Source organism: Pan troglodytes, chromosome 16 (genome assembly GCF_028858775.2).
Source record: "Pan troglodytes isolate AG18354 chromosome 16, NHGRI_mPanTro3-v2.0_pri, whole genome shotgun sequence".
Taxonomy (NCBI): domain Eukaryota; kingdom Metazoa; phylum Chordata; class Mammalia; order Primates; family Hominidae; genus Pan; species Pan troglodytes.
The window spans coordinates 55420109-55439157 of record NC_072414.2 but is presented as its reverse complement, the minus strand read 5'-3'; the positions used below and the strand labels follow the sequence as shown (position 1 = coordinate 55439157).

The following is a 19049-nucleotide window of genomic DNA, read 5'->3' as shown; positions in this document are numbered from 1 at the left end:
GGCTGGAATGTAGTGGCGCAATCTTGGCTCACTGCAACTTCCACCTCCCCGGTTCAAGCGATTCTCTTGCCTCAGCCTCCCGAATAGCTGGGACTACAGGCCCGTGCCACCACGCCTGGCTTTTTTGTATTTTTAGTAGAGACGGGGTTTCACCGTGTTAGCCAGGATGGTCTCCATCTCTTGACCTTGTGATCCACCCACCTCAGCCTCCCAAAGTGCTGGGATTACAGGCGTGAGCCACCACACCTGGCCCTATTTGGGTATTTCTAAAACTACTCGTACATTTCCTTTTATTTAAAAAATTTGAAAACATACAGAAAAGTTGCAAAGACCATACAACAAGCACCTGTATACCCTTCGATGAGATTCACCAGTTGTTAACATTGGACCACAGTCTCTCTCTCTCTGCACCTCCTGGGTGTTGATGTCTCTTCAGTTCCCACCTTTGGAGAACCCGAGATCTTGCCCTGCTCTGAAACTTTTCAATCTTCCCTACATCCAAAAAATGTACACCCACCAGGCTCCCAGTTTCTCATTGTACTTCTTTCTTTGAAATGAGGAGTAAGAAGATTTGAGCTCAAATTCTGGTTCCTCTATCTTGTGACCATGAGGAAGACAATGTTTCTGGGCTCCAGTTTCCTCATTTTTAAAATGGAAGAATATGTGGGGGAAGAGGGCGGGGGAAGGGAGAGCATCAGGACAAACGGCTAATGCATGTGGGGCTTAATACCTAGGTGATGGGTTGATAGGTGCAGCAAACCACCATGGCACATGTTTACTTATGTAAGAAATCTGCACGTTCTGCACATGTATCCCAGAACCTAAAATAAATTTTAAAAATAATAAAATGGAGGAATAATGCTTACAAAAAGTCAAAGTATATGAAAGTGCTTTGTGAACCCTAACAGCTCCATAAAAATGTAAGGGGCCATTATTACCATAAATGAAATCCTCTGATGTATTAACAGCTTAATGAGTTAATGCTCCCAAGTTATCAATGGAGCCCGATGAACTGGGAACCAGTTTGAAGCCAGAGAGATCTAGTCTGCTATTAATTACTTGTGTGACCTTGGGCAAAGTTGTGTAACAGACTCTCTGGGGTCCTAGTTTCTTCATCTGCAAAATGGAGATCACGATCCCTATCTCGCAGTGGAGTTATTTGTGTTTGCTCAGCCCCAGGGCTTGCTGGACTGACCAGGGCTGCAGTAGAAGAAGACGGAGAGGTGAGGGTTGAGTGTTGGGGTGAGAGGGCACAGGGGCAATGATTCGCAACCTTGGATGCACATTGGAATTATCTGGGAACTTTAAAAAAAAAATCCCAATGCCTAGGCTGCACCTGGGACAAATTATCAGACTCTCCAGGGGGTGAGGCCAGCCATCAGTATTTGTTAAAGCTCTCAGGTGATTCCAATGTCAAGTGAGCTAACAAAGCTAACTTCTGCTGTCCCTTCTCTTCTCTCCCTTTGGGACCATGACCCAAAAGAGTAACTAATGGGGGCAACCCTAGGCCTGGTGCAAAGTGGTGAAGAAGGTACTCCAGGATAGGCAGGACTTTCAGATCCTCTCCAACACAGGCAGCTGCGCACTGGGGCTGCCTAAGCTTCCTGAGTGTATTTAGGTCCAAGTCATTAAGTGACATCATTTGAAAGCTAAAAAGATCAGATTACAGCATCATGTTGATACCCTTTCTCCCTTACCACCCCACCGCCCCAAGTACAAAGGATCTTATTTTTAAAAACTCTCCTTAATGATAGCTATATACCGAAATGTTGTTGAAGCTGCCGGTTCAAAACATCAGCAATATACTTAAATGTATAATAAGCACATTATGCATTTAGCCTGGGGTTAGAATTGTCAGCCAGAGGCTTCCAGGAGACCACGTGGGCACCCTCCAGCCAGGTCCTCCTATGCTGGGCTGTTCTCTAGCCCGCATTTGAATAATTTGGGTTTAGGAATTACAATGAAGCTTTGCATCTATATTATGTTCTTGCTAGGATGTTTTGGGGAAGGCTGTAATTTAGTGCCTCTGCCCCCAAAGATGGGGAGCAGAGTCCTGCTTTGTCAAAAGGGTGGCAGGAAAAGCAGGAACTAGACCCTGAAGTCTTGGCTCTGAGGATCCCTCTCTCCTTCCACGAGCAGTTGCCTTTGCTTTTTGGGGAGCTTTCCTTTCCCAGGTAAATGGCTAGTTTCACCTGGCATGAGGTTTGCTAGGTAGATGCTGCAATAAATAGTGCAGGTGATTCAAATCGCCTAAGTGGCAGAATACCTGGAGGTTGTGGTGCTTTTTCAGCTACTGTGCCATTATCATTTATTATGTGCCATGTGCTTGATAGACATTGTGGTATCTAAACTGCCCTACATTCTGCAAGGTGGATACTATCCCCACTTATTTTCCAGTGATAAAGGCTCGGAAAGGTGAAATAGTTGCCCAAAGTTACACAGCTAGTAGATGGCAAGACCAAGATCAGAAATATAGAGCTGATGGACTCCACTCTCAGCATGAAGCTACACTGTTTCATGAGGCCCACATTATCAGCCCCACCACCTCCTCTGGTGGTGAGGCCTCCTCAGAAGCATGAGGATTAATGAGCAAGTCTTGTCTCCACCTGAAACAATCGAGCTGCTAGGTGGTACCTGCAAAAGGCCTCCCCACCCAGAATGGTTTCCTCTTACGTCCACAACCACCACCACCACCACAGACATGACGATAATTACATAAATGGCATCAAAGAAAGACATTTCTTTCACTCTGGCATCATGGGAATGTCCCCAGCCTTTTCTGGGAAGGTCTCACGTGGGTACATCTAGAACAAAACACGGGCCATCAAGATTCATCTCTGACTTTCACACTTAATGTTTTTGTGCCACTTTTTGTGCCCACCCATTGCTGTTCCCCCTGGGTAGCAGAAGCCAGAGTTGTAATACATGTATCTTAACATCTAGTCTTGATTTTTAAAATTCGGGTCTATAGCATCTCACAATCACAGCATCGTAAAGCTGAGAAGGACCTTGAAGCTCATCCATTTTATTCTGAGACAGGGTCTCACTCTGTTACCCAGGCTGGAGTGCAGTGGTGTGATTGCAACTCACTGCAGCCTCGACCTCCTGGGCCCAAGCGATCCTCTAACTTCGGCCTCTTGAGTAGCTGGGACCACAGGCATGCGCCACCACGCTTGGCTAATTTTTAAATTTTTGGTAGAGATGGGGTCTCTCTCTATTGCCCAGGTTGTTATTTGAACTCCTGAGCTCAAGCCATCCTTCCGCCTCAGACTCCCAAAGTGCTGGGATTACAGGCCACTGCGCCCACCTCATTTTAATCTCCCTTATTTACAGTTGGGGAAACTGAGGTCTAGAGTTGCTCAGACTCTTGCTAAGGCTACATCATGTTAGTGGTGAGGGCACAGTATTCCCACAAAAGGCTGCTGGGTCATGGGCTCCCTTTCTCTTTGTCTCAGAGCTTTGTTCCTCTCTCACACTTGATTCTTTTTCTAACCTGCTTCTGGGACTGCTCCATCAAGAGATAAAGCAAGCTGAGCAGGACCTGTGGGCACAGAGGAGGGAACGGGGCAGTCACTCACCCTCAACCCCAGGCTGCATCTTGGGATCAAATACAGCCTGGTGAGAGGCTGGCCCCAGAGCATCTTTGCCTCAGAAGCAAAGGTCCTGAGGCCACGACTCCACATGGAGATAGAGACACAGGCAAAGTTTCTCAAATGGACACCAGCCTGAGGAAGCCCCAGTGGCAGGAAATTCAAGGAGGCCTGAATCCTGGTCCCCACTGATCCCTAGAACCAGCAGTGAGCTCCAGAAAGCTTCTGGTGTGTAGCAGACGCTTAGTGAATTATTGCCATTGAAACCACCTCAGACCCCCACAAGGAACCCAGACACACGTCTTCAGGCATCTCACTTTGTTTTGGACAAAGAAGGATGGCTCACTTTTAATCAGCAGATTCAGTTCTGAATAACTTTTAGCTGCTCTTCAAAAATCCCACTGATCTTTAAAGGGAGATTTCTTACCATTGAAAAGCTTCAAAGGAAAGTGCCACAGACATCGAAGGTATTTCTACAAGAAGAGCTCCCCCAAAGGCTTGGCGCAGTGATTTTTCAACCCTCTGCATGTTAGAATCAACTAGTAAGATTTGAAAAATCCCCAAGCCCTGACCCCACCTGCCTAATTCAGTCAGAATCTCTGGGAGGCAGGACTATGGATATCAGTATTTTAAAGTACTTTGGCAGGTGATTCCAATGTGCCAAGGTTCAGACCCACTGATGGAATCAGTGGAGTCTCCCAGGGTGAAAAGGGCAGCCATGGTTTGCTGAGCTAAGTTCCCAAGTGATTGCTCAAAACTACCCATTTAACTGCCTTGTCATCATTTTAGTTTTCCACCCTCTCCCTGCACACACAGTGGGGCACACCTGGATTCATTTCATTGCTCTGATTGGATTCAGGTGCAGTCAGACCTAGCACCATGGTTCAGCAGTTCTGGATGGTAACCTTATAGGTGGCTCCAGCCTGTTAAACAACCTGAGGTGGGAAGGAGCTAAGCAACAGTTCACAAAAGCATGGTCTTCCTGTTGTTCTGTTGGTTGGTCCCAAGCCTACCTCTCTTTGCCTCTTCATCCTTGCTGCTGGATAAACCCAGGAGTCTGCGGGTGATCTTGGATAAGTTACCTAGTGTCTGTGGGCTTCAGTTTCTTCATCTGTAAAATGGGAATAATACTAACTCATATCACTTAAGAAAGGAGCAAATGAAATTCTGTTGATCAAACACCTGTCCTAGTGCCTGCCCACGGGACAGGCATGCACTGAATAGTAGCTAATGTTTGTATTCACCAATTTGCCAGGCCCTTCATTATCGTACAAAAGACTCAAAGGTGGGGACAAAGCATGGGGATGTTTCAAATCTCAGCAGATGATCCTAATGTGTAGAGGGTTGAAAATCAATGCTCCAAGCCTTTGGGGAACTCTCCTTTCAGAAATACTTTTAATGTCTGTAGCACTTTCCTTTGAATCCTTTCAAGGGTAAGAAATCTTCCTTTAAAGATCAGTTTATTTTTAAAAAGGATACTACAGCGGTCAGTTCTATTTTAATGTGCATAGGAGAGGTGAAGAATTTCTGCTTCTTCACGGTTAACTGCTGAGATGTGAATATTGAGATCACATTTAGTTACTTAAACATGACAGTTAATGTCCCTTCAGTGGATGTTGGCCCAAGAGGACCCTCACAGGAGGGGCCACATTTCAGTGCCATAACCAAGAACAGATATGAAAGTCTGTTCAATGTCAAGATCTTATCTTTCTTTTTTTTTTTTTTTTTTGTTTTTGAGACGGAGTCTCGCTCTATTGCCCAGGCTGGAGTGCCGTGGCACCATCTCGGCTCACTGCAAGCTCTGCCTCCTGGGTTCATGCCATTCTCCTGTCTCAGCCTCCTGAGTAGCTGGGACTACAGGCGCCCACCATGATGCATGGCTAATTTTTTGTATTTTTTAGTAGAGACATGGTTTCACCGTGTTAGCCAGGATGGTCTTGATCTCCTGACCTCGTGATCTGCCTGCCTCAGCCTCTCAAAGTGCTGGGATTACAGGCGTGAGCCACTGCATCTGGCCAGTTTTTTTTTTTTTTTTTTTCTTTTTCTGAGGCAGTCTCACTCTGTCGCCCAGGCTGGAGTGCAGTGGTGTGATCTCGGCTCACTGCAACCTCTGCCTTCCAGGTTCAAGCAATTGCTTCAGTAGCTGGGAGTAGCTGGGATTACTGGTGTGCACCACCATGCCAGGCTATTTTTTTTCTATTTTTAATAAAGACAGGGTTTTACCATGTTGGCCAGGGTGGTCTTGAACTCCTGACCTCAGGTGGTCCGCCCGCCTCAGCCTCCCAAAGTGCTGGGATTACAAGTATGAGCCACCACGCCCAACCCTATCTTTAATGATCAAAAGAAATAATTCGCAGCTATGTACTTGCAAGGTTCTAACTGCTTTAAAACTGGGGCACCGTAAGAGCTGAGAGGAAGAGCACCCCCCATCAGCCAGACTTAGACTTCCTTGAGTTTACCAGAGGCTTTCAGTTTTCAAAGTATTCCCCTATTCATTGCTGTAACTTTGGGAGGAAGGCGGGTGGGGGGGACTTATACCCATTTTATAGATAAAGAAACTGTGGACTAAAGTTACTCAACAGAACTGGGACTGAAACATCTGACATTTCCAAGACAGCATACTGATTCTGTAGCCACCAGAAGAGAAACTTTTTCCACTGGAAGACTACTGTGAGCTGGGCACCGTGTTAGATGTTAGGAAGAACAGTGAACAAGACACACAAGAAAACAGTGAACAAGACCAGGGCCCAGTTTAGTGGAACTTGACCACGGTCCTCACTCTCGTCTCCAGTTTGTTCTTCTGTGCGGGGTGCTCACTCTTGAACCTCACCTTAGCAGTGACTCTATGTGAATCCCTACTGGGGACATGCTCCGGAAAGGCAGCTATGATTGCCCATCAGCCAGATGTGCAGCTTCTCCAAGGCCACAGCTTATGGCCACTCTGTTTGGTCAGCTGGTGCCTTCACATGGCCGGTGATCAGACCCTGCACATGTCATCTCTCACATCTCAGAGACTTGGGGTCTCCAGGACCAAGCCAGAGCCCAGCAGCCAGAAGCCTGGCCTCACTTGTTGGTCCAAAGCTAACAGAGGAGCCTCCCCGGCGGGTATTCCCTTAACCACAGTCTGAATTACGATCCTTGGCCACAGACTGGTGACTTCTGTAAGTTAGGTGTTGAAGGTGGAAGAGTGGGGAAGAGGAAGGCGGGGGAGCTATTTTCATCTTGTCACAAGGGCTTAAAACACCAGCTTCTCTTGTGCCTTATTTAGATGAGTAGTCTTGACCTAAAAAAAGTCAAAGCTGTGACTCAGTTGAGCTCCGAAGTGGCTCAAAATGCTCTGAGCTCCTGTCTGGGGCTATACTGAAGAATGTCTTTGGATAGTGTGAGGTGGGCACCCTATTTGGGCAAATGAAAGAGCTTTGGAAATCATCCCCATGGTTTTCTGGCCCAGGATGAAAAGCATAGGGGTTTGAGAGTCCAACTTGCTGTTTTGGTCCACTCTTATTTTTAAACAGCATGATGGTGCGGGGAGGGGCTTGCCCATTTAAAGAGAAGTATGTTTCTAGCCTTCCAAAGCATAGGGTATGGGACTTCCAGACATGCCAAGGTGAGCTCAGAGACCAGGCCCCCACTGAGGAACCACATAGGCGATGTGTACCAGGGATGAGGTCCCCTGGGCAGCAGAGCCACTTGGCAGGGCCATGGGTGGGGAAAGTATGTTCATCACCAGGATGGCCCGAGGGAAGATTGTGGAGTCTGTGCATTTGCCTCTGGCGTCCCGAGCTGCCCTATGATCACTGCACAGCCCTATCCCAGGCCCCACTGTTGGGTTCTGTTCACGTCTTCTTTCCCAGAGAGTATCCCATACTCCAAAATGATCCCTTTGCCTGGCCACGCCTGTGTCTTTGTACTATTGTTTATTATTCATATAGAACCCCCATTGGCAGGAGAACAGTGTGCTCCCTCACTTTGTCCCATTGTCCAGGCTGTCTGGGCTCAGCATCTAAACAGGATGTATGCGAGGTGACCTGGCATAAGGCAGGTTTGTGGGTTCTGGGGACTTGGGTTCAAATCCCACTCATGCTGCTTCCTGGCTTGGTGACCTTGGTCTAAGGCTGTTAACCTCCTTGAGCTTCCGTTTCCTTTTCTGTGACAATTTCATGGGCCACTAATCCACAGAAACATTTCTACCAATGGTTTCAGACAAATATGTGCAATAATGGTGGTCCTTGTACCCATGTTGGAATCAGCCTTTGGTTGGAATGTCAATGCCAATACCACCCAACCATCCCCTCCAACATGGACAGGCTTGATGAAGTTATGGTCAGACTCTAACGATGGCTTTGACACCCAGAAGAGTGTGTCATTCTCACAGCGCAGGCTCTGCAGCCAGACTACCTGGCTGCGTTTCTCAGGGCTTCCCCTACCTGGCTGAGTGGTCCTGGGGGCGCATTTTTGTCTCCTCATTGAGGGTGTGGGTAATACCAGTGCCCACCTCATGGTGTTGTGAAGATCAAATGAGCCGATTCATGTAAAGCTCTTAGAACTGCACCTGGCACCAAGCAGACACTTGATGAATATTATCACGAGTGGCTTATCTTTGTAAAGAATGCTCAGACGCATCATCTAATTTGCAACTTGATTTCTACAACATCCTGTGAGAGGTAGAGATCATATCATTTTGCAAATAAGGAAACTCAGATCCAAAGTGATAAAATGTCTCACTTGAGAACAGAGCCCAGGTTTTCTGCCCCTAAGATGAGTGCTCTATTTTCTCTGCTGCACGGACAGAAGTACTCTTAAAATTAAACAACAAAGGCCCCTGGCAGTCAAGTCACAAGTTGGTATTTTTGTAAATTCTTGTCAGGGACTGGATAAAAACAAGGATAGGTTTAGATGTGGTTTTTGGATAGTGGGTCTCCATTCCAATGTTAGCAGCAAGGTCCGGTGTGACCTGGCTGGTGACAACATTTCTGCAAAGGTGACCTCAGAGTTCCTCTAGGGCAGAAATGGGTGCTCTTTCTGGGCTGGTGGTGGGTGGGAAGGTGGTAAGAGAGGAGATGAGGGGTCAAGTATATTCCCCCCTTTGGTGTCTTCCAACAAGCTATGTATTGAGGGAGTTTCTTCACTGGAGTTTGGCTGCTGTCATTACATGCCCACTTCAGTTAAATACAAATAATAATAAATTTGGTTAAAGCCAGAATCCAACATTCCAAATCGAAAAACAGTTCCAGAAATACAGAGAGGCAGATGCAACCAGAACCCTCTGCCTGTGGAAACAAGGATGACTGAGCACTGGTTCCCTTCATTTTGTCCCATTCCTTCCAGTCATCCACCTGCTCGTCCATGCAGTCATTCTGTCATCCAGCATGTGTTTATTCAGCTCTGCCTCTTACAGCCATCCCCATGACAGTTTCCTGTGGCTCATCCAGCAGTCACAGCCACAGCTTAGAACAGTAGCCCTGGCGTCTCTCCTCAGGGGCAAACCTGGCAGTAGCTCAGCCTCTTTGGCTTGCCCCTTTTCCCTCCCTCTCTCCCTTTTAATCTGGACTAGTGTCCTCAGATGTGGCCAGGATGGTGATTTCCCAGAGTATGGCTGTTATTTTGTTTCCATATTTGGCCCACCTGGATGCCATGTGTTTAATTTCAAGGCACCATTGGGCCCTGTTTTTCCTCTGCTTCTCAGAAACCGGTCCTCCCAGAGTCACCTCTTGGGTCCTCCCCTGCCACACGCAGCTGGTTCCACCCACGTCTTCTCATCAGAAGGGCCCAGAATGACTCCCCCCTTGGTCACTGTGTGCATCAAGGCCTGAGTCAGGAGATGCTCAGGAGCCTGGACACCCTGCTCTTCTCCAGTGACAACAGATGCAGCGGGCAGACGAGAGGGAGGCCAAGTGGAAAGCACAGAGCACCAGGAGGCAGGGACCTGGTTTCTTCTTGGTTCTTATCCTGACTCTGCCAGCAGCGAACTTGCTCTGAAACCCCAGGGAAGAAGCTCCACCTTTCTGTTCCTTGTTTCCTTCTCTGTACCTAGGGATGGGCACCTGGCCTTCACTATAGGGCTATAGAAAGGACCATGAGAGACAATATGGATGCCACATTTTAAGAGGTTCCAGTCCTATCTGAAAATTAGTTATTACGGTCAACAGATTGATACAGGGACCAAAAAGAGTCCTGGTGATTCAGATGCCTGATTATTACCACTGGCTTAATGCTTTTATGAAACCGGCAAATAAGATGGACCCCCTCCCTCATCTCAGGCTAGAAGTTCATGCCCAGACAGTGCTAGGAAGGGTTGAGAGACTGGGAGTCTATGACAGAAGAAGTTCATACAACTCACAGGACAAGTAGCTAGAGATGATATCGCTGTTGGTCCTGTGGTTGTAAAAATACATCATGGTCTTAAAATCTGTAGCAACTGTGTCTTAAAAGGCACCAATGTGAGAATAGTCATCTGTGTAGTATTCTTTTTTTTTCCAAAAAAATTTTTTAAATTTAAAGTTCTGGGATACATGTGCAGAATGTACAGGTTTGTTACATGGGTAAATGTATGCCATGGTGGTTTGCTGCACCCATCAACCCGTGACCTATGTATTAAGCCCTGAATGCATTAGCTATTTATCCTATTGCTCTCCCTCCCCCTGCCCCCACCCCACAGGCCCCGGTGTGTGTTGTTCCCCACCATGCGTCCATGTGTTCTCATTGTTCAGCTCCCACTTACAAGTGAGAACATGCGATGTTTGGTTTTCTGTTCCCGTGTTAGTTTGCTGAGATTATTTATTTATTTGAGACAGCATCTCACTCTGTTGCCCAGGCTGGAGTGCAGTGGTACTCAGCACAACCTCAGCTCACTGCAACCTCTGCCTCCCAGGTTCAAGTGATTCTCCTGCCTCAGCCTCCTGAGTAGCTGTGACTACAAGTGCATGCTACCACGCCTGGCTACTTTTTGTATTTTGAGTAGAGACAGGGTTTCACCATGTTGGCCAGGCTGGTCTTGAACTCCTGGCCTCAAGTGATCCTCCCACCTCGGTTTCCCAAAGTGCTGGGATTATAGATATGAGCCACCGCGCCTGGCCCCACTTCATTTATTTTTGAATCACTGTATCTTTTTATTCCCATTTCCCCTGATATCTCTCCCTTAAGCTGATCATAATTAAAAAACAAGGTTAAAACAACAATTCAAGATTCATTGTTTTAATTTGTGTTCATTGAAAGAGTTTTAAATACCCTGCTCTTATTTTTAAATTGGATGGATAGAATATTTTGTGAATGGTGAAGCCATCAAGCAACAAAATTTATTTTTGACTAACACACCAGAGTTTTTACATCAGAATGTTTTGAAACTACTTGGAGAGAATTCTTTCTCAGATCCTCAATGAGAGCAAGATCTTCCTTTGGGGGAAGATTTTTAGAAACAGCCAAAAGTGAGTAAAATCTCTGAGGCTTTAACAGCTATCCTTAGCATTCTCTAACAAGGTTTACACTTTTCTTTCCCAGTGCCTTGGGCAAGCTCCCTTGGGTTCCACCCTCCAATACCCTCCCAAGTATGCCTGCTCAGTGACAGGATCTGGGGACAGGGCAGTTACTCTAGGTTCTTCTGTTCATAGGGCCTGCCCTGGCCCTCCTCTAGCCCTACCCTTCCCCATGGGTCAAGGAGCTCATGGGCCCAAGTGGCTCTGTCCCACTAGACCATCCTTGAGGCTCCAGAAACTCCCAAGTTTCCTGCCCAAGAGTCCCCAAATGCATTTTCAGGGCCCGTGTGGCTTCTCCTTCCATCTCTCCAGCCAAGGGCAGACTGCCCTGCTGCTGTGCTTACCCTTGGCCAAGGGGGGAAAGGGCAGCTGTTTGTGGGGGGCTGGGGTATCAAGGGGCATTCACCCAAGGTCCCTCGTGGTGTGAGACAGAGCTGGGAGTGAAAGAAAATGGGGGAGGGGAGACCTCCAGGTTGGGGGCCCTCCCCTAATGCTGTATTTTGACTTGGAACTTTAAGAAGTTGAAAATTCTAAATCTGAACCTGGCATTCCATCTCATTATGAAAGTATTTGTCAAGCTAGGAGGATAGAACATATTTGATTTCATGTTATGTTAGCTTGATTTATAAGTTTAAATACTGAGGCATGTGGTCCGTGGCCTCTGTTTATACTCTTGCCCTGCATGGGTTAAGAGGCCTGAGCTGGGGCAGGCCGGTTGCTCTGGCCTGGTGTCTGCCTCCCAGCTTGGAAGACCCCATCTTCACCCCAGATCCCAGCTTTTAGCTCCCCCTTGGTGTCCTATTACTGGGCTTAGGGCCAGCCTCTTTCACCCCTCCAGCCAACCCTGGTTCTGAGAGCCCTGGGAAGGGAATTTCAACAATTGGGAACCAAACCTGGTGAATCAGGCTGGGACTTAAGCTTTTGTTTTGTTTGCTTTTGTTTGTTTCAAGATGTGGGAGGCCATGAAAGAGGAGGGCTGCTTTCTTCTGTGGCAGGCTGTCTCTTCCAGCAGCTCCATAAGAGATCTGGGGCGTTGGCAGCAGGCCAGTTGCAGGGAGTAGACGGTAGTTGGAGCTCTACTGAAACAGAGAGATCAGATGTGTCAGACAGGGAGACAGTGGAGCCCAGATTCAGGGCAAATCTGTGAGTGAAGGCTGCAAAGCCATACCAGAGCTAGATCCAGGAGGAATGACTGAGCGCTGGTCTGTAGGGGACAGCAGAACCCCCTAGAAATGTGTTTCTCAACACTCCTCTCATGGAGAGCACTGTGAGGCATCAGGAGGAGGTCTTAGTCCAGGGTGGGAGTGTAAGACCCCCAGGGGCATGTTGATGACAGCAGAGTTTGTGCAATGCCTCCTGGGATGGTGGGCTGAGTGACTGCAGGACTTACTTCTGCTTGGGGCCCTGTTCTCTTCTGGACTCACTGCAGGCTCTGAGATGGAGTGTCTGATGGCAACATGAGTGATGAGTAGACCGGGGTATATGTAACAAGGCACTAAAGCAGAGGGCATGCTCCAACTGGCAGAGGTCCTGTTCATGGTCCAGCCCTCCAGCAGCTGTCCTGACTGGCCTCTTCCTTGCCAGAACTCTCACGGCCAATGAGTCCGGACTTCATATTTCTCCACTTATTAAATCTACAGATGTGTACCCTGTCCCTCTACATGATAGGTCCCTCTACATTATCCCAGTAGCAGTGATAAGGCCTGACATTCTAGTGGGGTAGACAGACAAGAAATGTTACTGGCGGCGAATCTGTACAGGTCTGCAGCAACCTCAGTTCTTGCCCCCTCAGAAGGAAGAATTCGACTGAGAGACATAAGGCAGAAGGAGAGGCCGAGGCAAATTTTGGAGCAGGAGTGAAAGTTTATTAAAAAGCTTTAGAGCAGGAATGAAAGGAAGGAAAGTACACTTGGAAGAGGGCTAAGTGGGTGACTTGAAAGACAAGTGAGCTTTGAGCTTTTGACTTGGGGTTTTATACGTTGGCATACTTCCGGGATCTTGCGTCCCTTCTCCCCTCATCCTTTCCTTGGGGTCGCCTGTTGGCATGCACAGTGGCCTGCCAGCACTTGGGGGGTGAGCACGCGCAGTATGTTTCCTAGAGTTGTACGCATGCTCACTTGAGATGTTCTCCCCTTTCCAGTCAAGTGTTCCTATAAGGTCATTATACCAGTGAAACTCCACCATTTTGCCTTTGAGCGCACATGTGTGAGCCCACTCACCCAATTCCTGATCTTATCAGGAAGCTACTGATCACTTGTTTCAGGTTTTTTCCTATCTATAGGGAGACTGCCTTTCCCTGGAGCTGGCTGTGACGGATGATTCCTTAAGAGAAACTGTTAACAACCGCCCGACCATCACCTAATGTTCGCCAGACATTCCTGGTGGTGAGGCGGGGGTGGCTCTCTCCTCCTGTTTATGCCTGACTAGCTGCCCACTGTAACACAAAGACACAGAAACATACAAATGCATCTCAGTAGGACCAGAAAGCAGGGTCTGAGTGTAGAGTGTGACTGGGAGGGGGGACTGTTTTACATGGGGATGGGGGGATCGGAGAAGGCCTCTCTGAGCAGGTGACACTTGAACAGAGGCCCCAAAGGACTGAAGGAGCCAGGTGGGTACTGGAGAGAGAAACAGCGTTGGGCAGAAGGGTGTGAAATGAGTGAGGGGAGGGTGGTGGAAATGAGGACGGGGAGGTAGCCAAGGTCCAGACTGTAACTGCTTGAGGGGTTCTTCCTGCTCACTGCATAAACAAAGACCACAGCATTGTAGTAGAGAAAGAGTATGATAGACACAAGCCTGACCACGCCATGTGGGACATAGAATCTGGACTCAAATCGTGTGAAGCTTCTAGATTAGGGGTTTTTCAAAGGCAGTTTGGGGGAAGGCCAGGTAATAGGTGCTTACTGCTGATTTGTTGGGGTGGAAATGAAATCAGTGGGGGTCAAAGCTGTCCTTTGAAAGGCTGAATCACTTCTGGGTGGGGCCACAGGAGTGGAGTTGGCAGTCCAGATGGAGCCATGGGTGTCAGACATGGATAAAGCCTGGAAAGATATCTGAAAAGGCCAATCTACAATAGTGGTGTTATTTGCAGGACTAATTGGGCAAGCTGCATATCTTATAACCTCCCGAATAATGGCTGACAATGTTTATATCCGCACCTTAGCGGGATTCAGGCTTCTCTCCTCCCCCAAGCCTGATGGCCTCCCATTAGCTTTACAAAAGCAGCTGAGTTTGGCACAAGGCCTATTATTTACACTGTAGCCTAAATGTCTTCCAATTTTAGCTCAGCCCAACAGTCCAGGAATAATTAAGGGAAAGGCAAGATTGGGGGAGGGTTAGCTTAGCTTACTGTTATAATTTTTCTCACCGATATAATTTTTGCAAAGGCGGTTTCCAGATGATCTGGGGCCTCATTGGTTGTGGTGAGGACTTTGGATTTTACATATGGTGATGGGCTATTGTTGGAGGGTTCGAAGTAGGACAGTGATATAATATGACATCCACAGGGAGGGAGTCATTGGGACTGCCAAGCTGAGAGTGGACTGGAGGAGGCCAGACTGGATGCCTGGAGGTGCATCGGGAGGTTGCTGCAAACACCCAGGCCAGGGACGCCTGCAGTGTGCACTCAGTCACGTGTTCTCAACCAGAATGTAGGGAGTTTGTGTACTTCTAAGTGGAGGAATATGTATGTGGGTGTATGAGTGTGTGTGTTTATGTGCTTCTAAGTGGGGGTTGTGTGTGTGTGTGTGTGTGTGTGTGTGTAAGACTATTTTCATGAACCTCTAACTAGGGTGAGTTTGGCTCTGTCGCCCAGGCCGGAGTGCAGTGGCAGGATCCTGGCTCGTTGTAACCTCCGCTCTGTCCCTGGGTTCAAGTGATTCTCATGCCTCAGCCTCCTGAGTAGCTGGGATTATAGGTGTGCATCAGCACGCCTGGCTAATTTTTATATTTTTAGTAGAAACGGGGTTTTGCCATGTTGGCCAGGCTGGTCTTGAACTCCTGGCCTCAAGTGATTCGCCCGCCTGAGCTTCCCAAAGTGCTGGGATTACAGACATGAGCCACTGCACCCGGCCTCTAACTAGGTTTTAGCACTCTTTTCAATGATAAATGTAGGCAACAAACTACAATAATATGAGCAGTGCCTGGGACTTTGTCACCACTAGAAATCACAGATGTTTTTATATCACATTACATCCAGTCCCTGCAGCTCTCTGGAAATATTGCTTATACTTATCACTACTTTGGAATTATAATAGTTATTAGACTTGCCACCAGATCTTTTTATTTAATGTGGTAATAACAAAGCACATACATTAATATCTCATAAATCTATTCTTTAAAATATTTTGGTAAATAGATGCTAATATGATTGGTTTCCTTTATAATTCTCTGTATGTTATTTTTTGCATTTAAAGATATTATTTTCATAAAGCGGTGGCAGGAGTTATGTGGACATAGTGCATGTGGCGAGAAAGGGTCAGGTTCTGGATGTGTTTTGCAGGTAAAGCTGGCAGGACTTGCGGATGAATTAAAAGTGTGGAGCAGGAGAGGAGGGGAGAGGAGTTAGGCCTCCTGGGTCTTTGGCCTGAGCAGGTAGATGCAAACCAGTGGTGTCACAGAGAAGAGGCAGATGAGGGGAGGAGCAGGTTTGGGGGGCAGGAAATGGAAAGCTTCATTTTTGCATGTTGACTATTGTAAAATGAGGATTGATGATTGTGCTGGGAAGAAATCATGTTTATAAAGCTCCCGACACGTAGTAGAGCCCAGTGGTAGCTGTGATTGGTAACTTGCCCCAGATCAAGAAAGCGGCAGCAGTGAGATGGGGGCTGGGTCTCAAGAGCAGGGTCTGGTAGACAGTCATATGTATGAACCTAGAATCCGGTCGTATATATGAATCACACTTGATTCACATATATCATGTGTGATATGATTACAACTTAGCAAAGTGTGTATGTGTGTGAGCAAGGTCTGGAAAATGAATTAATGAAAATGAAAATAGTGGTGTTAGGTTGTTAGGAGGCTTCAGTCTATAGATGTTATTTAAAGCTTTAGGTCTAGATACAGTAAATATTAATGCACCCATTTTCTAGAATTGAGGCTCAGAACCACAAAGCCCGTTTGTTACCTCTCATGGGCAGAGACAACTCCTTCAGCCTGGTCTTCTGCTACTAGTGTTCCCTCTTTGCTTCACCAGGCTGAAAATAACCTAGTGTGGTGGGCTAAGACCCTCCTATAAGGACAACTGCAAAGACGAATTATCTGGCAGAAGCCTCCCTGTGCTAAATCTGGCACCACAAAGAAGAAATACACAACGCTTCCTTCCATGTTGACAAGTGGAACAACTTTCTCCTAATTTGGATCCCTGTGTGCCTGCGGAGCCCATGGTCACTTCATATTCAATGCTGAAATTGAACTGCTCCAGCCACAGTACATTTCAGGCAGAGATTACTTTAGAAAGGTGGTAATTAGCTGCACAGCCAGAGATGTTCTCATATACGACTGCTCACATTGACACTAAACCTCAAACACTGTTTACCAGAAGCACAAGGGTGGTTAGTAATTTTGTCTCAGACACTAACGCCAGGAGCAGTCGTGACCAACGTGACTGACTGGGCCTCGGTTTCCTTACCTGTGAACCAAACAGTTTCCATGAGGTGTAGTGAACATCCCAGAGGCTCTAAAGTCAGGTTTCACTTTTCTCTGAACTTGCTTGGTCTTGTGTGGGTGCCCTGCAATTCTGGGGAAGGTCCTCATCCAGGGAGGAGGGAGAGTTCCAGGTGAGGGCATCAGGCTTTCTGTTCCTGACTCACTGCTTGGATCTGGAGTAAATCCTTCTATGTTTTGGGACTGCATCCTTTTTAAGCTCCTGAAAAAGAAGGGAAGCTTTCAGAAATGACTGGAGGGATGAATTCTTTGATTACAGAACACTTGAAACACAGTACAAAGGGCCCAGAATAATTCTTTTCTTGAACCACCATAGAAGTATTTCTCAAGTATTTTGTATCACACGGACCATGGGCATTTGTATAGAGGTAAATGTGATGCAGTGGAAAAAATGTGGGCTCCGGAGGCAGGAGACCCAGCCCCAGTCTCAGTGCTGCCACTTTCTGGGTGACCTGGGGCAAGCTGCTCATTATAGCTACTGCCGGTGCTTACTATGTGCCCGGCACTTTATAAAAATGATTTCTTCCCAGCACAATGATCATTCCCCAACTTACAGATGAGGAGACAAACTGAGTGCAGTTCTCCAGCTGGGAGATGCAGGGCTAGCATCTCGCGCATTCAGACGCGAGATGCCTGGACAGCCTCAACATCCATTCCTGTACCTTTGCAGTCTTCCCTCACCCCTGCAGGGAGGCCTGGGGAGAAAATGCACGTGAAGCACCTGGGACATTATAGTTGCTCAATAAACATCAGTTTTTCTCTCATTTCCATGCTAGATATGGAAATGCAGAGAATACAGGCTGGTAGTTCCAGAGAAGATTCTTTCCATTCTCTCTCTCCCCCTGCTTCCTCCAATTATTTAATTCTCACCAGCATTACAGCCATTGAGAAATATCAGCTGGAAGGCAACTCCCCTAGCCCCTCATTCAGGACTCTGCTTTCTCGGGGTCTGTGGGAAGAGTGTTTTTGCTGACCTTACTTAGGACCAGCTCATATCCACTGAGTACTTACTATGCACCAGCTGCTGCAACCAGCACCTTGTGGGCATTTTCTCACTTCATCCTCAGAACAAGCCTGTGAGGCAGATGTGATTGACAGCTCCATTTCAGAGGTAAGGACACTGAGTCTTAGGGAGGGCCAGTCACTTTCCTGAGTCCACACAATTTGCCAGTAGCAAGGTCAGAATTAGAAATCAGATCTGCTTTATTCCTAAATTCTTCATGCCCCTTGGAAAATAGACATTTCTTTGGGCAAACTGGGATTTGCCATCTGCTCCCAGCTGTCTCCTTTGCTCTCCTGAGAATCCAGTAAAACAAAACCAAGCCTAAAATAGGTTAAGTCTAAAATGAAGATTCCCAGGCATTTGGGAGTCCCCAGGGCTTTAAGTAAACAATCGTCATCAAAGGGAAAGCTTTGTGTGTTGCAGGGCAAAGACACACCCTCTGACTTAGTAATTGCACCCCTGGGGTTTCTGCTAAGGCTATATTTAACATAAAAACCTCCACAAGTATATTTATCATAAAGTTATTTCAATATCTGAAATTTAGAAGCAATATAAATATCTCAAATAAGGAAATGGTTGGTGAACTACTGTGCATTGACAAGACAGAACACTATGTAACCATTAAAATTATGATTCTTTAGGCTGGGTGTGGTGGGTCACGCCTGTAATCCTAACACTTTGGGAGGTCAAGGCGGGAGGATCATGTGAGCCCAGGAGTTTGAGACCAGTCTGGGCAACATGACGAAACCTCATCTCTGCAAAAAATACAAAAATTAGCCAGGCATGGCGGTGCATGCTTGTGGCCCCACCTACTTGGGAGGCTGAGGTGGGAGGATCACTTGAAACTGGGAGATTGAGGCTGCAGTGAGCAGAGATTGTGCCAGTGCACTCCAGCCTGGGTGACAAAATGAGACCCTGTTTCAAAAAAAAAGAAAAGATGATTATTTAGACTACATAGAAATGGAGAAACATTTATGTACATATCATATATGATTAAGTGTAAATGGTATAAAATACATGTGTAATATGATTGCAACTTAGCAAAGAGTGTATGCATGTGAGCAAGGTCTGGAAAATGAATTAATGAAAATGAAAATAGTGGTGTTAGGTTGATAGAATTACAGGTGCTTTTCATGTTTCAATAAAGCAGTACCTGTTCATGTTAAAAACAATTCAAACAATAAAAAAGGTGTGATCATTAGAGAAATGCAAATCAAAACCACAATAAGATACCATCTCACACCAGTCAGAATGGCTATTATTAAAAAGTTAAATAAGAGCTGGTGAGGTTGTGGAGAAAAGGAAATGCTTATACACTGT

General features: G+C 46.8%; 1 long non-coding RNA gene across 2 annotated transcripts in view; it reads right to left on the bottom strand.

The window, feature by feature from the left end:
- Positions 1-10768: 10768 nt before the first annotated feature.
- Positions 10769-19049, bottom strand: part of LOC104002338 (uncharacterized) — a 42764-nt gene continuing 34483 nt past the window's right edge. Inside the window, exons 3-4 of one of the 2 annotated variants that reach the window (XR_001710000.3) lie at positions 16692-16928; positions 10769-12141 (exon numbers count right to left, since the gene is read on the bottom strand). This is a non-coding gene — a long non-coding RNA (uncharacterized LOC104002338). The remainder of the gene's footprint in view (positions 12142-16691; positions 16929-19049) is intronic. The other variant, XR_001710001.3, reaches the window with a different exon arrangement.